The sequence below is a fragment of the Anabrus simplex genome, chromosome 1, assembly GCF_040414725.1.
Source record: "Anabrus simplex isolate iqAnaSimp1 chromosome 1, ASM4041472v1, whole genome shotgun sequence".
Lineage (NCBI taxonomy): Eukaryota > Metazoa > Arthropoda > Insecta > Orthoptera > Tettigoniidae > Anabrus > Anabrus simplex.
The window spans coordinates 1,100,469,222-1,100,471,420 of NC_090265.1; the positions used below are offsets into that span (position 1 = coordinate 1,100,469,222).

The 2,199-nt window shown below is 37.3% G+C and overlaps 1 non-coding gene across 1 annotated transcript; it reads left to right on the forward strand.

Moving 5' to 3' along the window:
• The first annotated feature begins 1,844 nt into the window (after positions 1–1,844).
• Positions 1,845–1,999, forward strand: LOC136858920 (5.8S ribosomal RNA). Its single transcript, XR_010858699.2, has one exon. It is a non-coding gene; the product is annotated as a 5.8S ribosomal RNA (ribosomal RNA).
• The last annotated feature ends 200 nt before the right edge of the window (positions 2,000–2,199 follow it).

Genomic DNA, 2,199 nt, shown 5'->3' on the forward strand with positions numbered 1-2,199 from the left:
ATGTTATTCCAATCGACAATACCATTCAAACTTTCCATCAGATGTATCCATGGTTTGACACGGACGTAGCAGAAGATATTTTGTAGCAAATGACATTTCGTCGTTGCCGGGAAAAAACCTCCTATGTGATAATATTTTTGGAGATATACTGACCCGCAGCACATACATTATGAAGAGCGAGAATGCCTTGACAATATTCACATATCGCACCTTAGATGACAGAACTTTACCGGCCAAAATTCTAAGCTAAAATATTTCACACCGGGGGTTTTGTCCCGGCAGCGACGATATTCTGTTTTTTCAATATTTCTGTTTTAGGCTACGAAAGACAGATCAATATTAAGCAAAATTACTACCGATTCTTACGAGGATACCTTTTATAATAATAATAATAATAATAATAATAATAATAATAATAATATAATTAATATTAATAATTAATATAATTATTAATTAATTAATATATTAATTAATATTAATAATTAATATAATTATTAATTATTAATTATTAATTATTAATTATTAATTATTAATTAATTAATATATTAATTAATATTAATAATTAATATAATTATTAATTAACAATATTAATTATTATATTATATTATTATTATTATTATTATTATTATTATTATTATTATTATTATTATGAAAGTTCACTGCCTGTTTCCAGTCATTCGACCGGGTCAGGAATGGAATGAATGAGGCCCCATCTAGCGGCGAGGTTAGGAATTGTGCCGGCTGCCGAAGCCTGTCGCACTCCTCTGGGGCAATGATTAATGAATGGCAGATGAAATGAAATGATATTGGAGAGTGTTGCTGGAATGAAAAATGACAGGAAAAACCGGAGTACCCGGAGAAAAACCTGTCCCGCCTCCGGGATTTGAACCACGGAACCCAGCGGTGAGAGGCAGGCGATTTGCCGCCTGAGCCACGGAGGCTCTACTGCTGCTGCTGCTGCTACTACTACTACTTTATTTACGCCCTACTAACTATTTTTCGGTTTTTGCAGTCGCTGAGATGCCCGAATTTTGTTTTATAGGAGTTCTTTCACGTGTCGGAAAATTCTGCTGACACGAGGCTGGTTCATTTGAACACCTTGAAATATCAACAGAATGAACCGCAATTCAGCCCGCTAAGTTGGCGTCAGAAAGCGAGCGCTGTACCGTCTGAATTTGTAGAACTGATGTTCGAGCTTAGGTTCAAAATGATTTGAGAAAAAATAACGTAAAATATAATATACTCTTCAAGAATTTGAAGGCATAAAAAGGAGAGAAGAGCGAAGTGTTTGGTAGCCAAAACACTTCAATGAAGAAGAAGAAGAAGAAGAAGAAGATGAGGAGGAGTTCGTTGATATGTTTTGCTACGTTCACTTCTGGTATATGCACATAATATGTTTGAATGATAAACTGCTATTCATTTACTCATTCATTCATTCATTCATTCAGCGAATTTAGTGGGGAGTAAAACTCAGCCTAAGTGAACTCTAAATACACATACACACAGTTTCTTCAAGCGATTTTCTGCCAGAGACAAGTAGAATAGGAAAGTAATAATGTAACGTCTCATAAGAATTGCATTCAGTCTTAAACTGTGGTAGCAGAAGACCTGTTCCATAAAGGTTAATTAGGACTCAGTCTACTTTATGGGTACCTACCTCCCTCGCTCAGTGGAGCGGGGATAACACGAGGGGACCCGTCGCGGCTTCGGCCCGGCGGGCAGATTTTAAATGAACGCAACGCCCATGCTCGAAACACTTCTTAGCTTTGTGACGAGAAATCCATGAAAATGATTGCTTCTCCTCCACTCAACGTGGAGAGAACGACCGGAAAATGGAAAAAAACAACCCTGAACGGTGGATCACTCGGCTCGTGGATCGATGAAGAACGCAGCAAATTGCGCGTCGACATGTGAACTGAAGGATACATGGACAGCGACATTTCGAACGCACATTGCGGTCCATGGATTCCGTTCCCGGACCACGCCTGGCTGAGGAGTTCGTTGATATGTTTTGCTACGTTCACTTCTGGTATATGCACATAATATGTTTGAATGATGAACTGCTATTCATTTACTAATTAATTAATTAATTCATTAATTCATTCATTCAGCGAATTTAGTGGGGAGTAAAACTCGGCCTAAGTGAACTCTAAATACACATTTTAAATATTTCCAGTTTCTTCAAGCGATTTTCTGCCA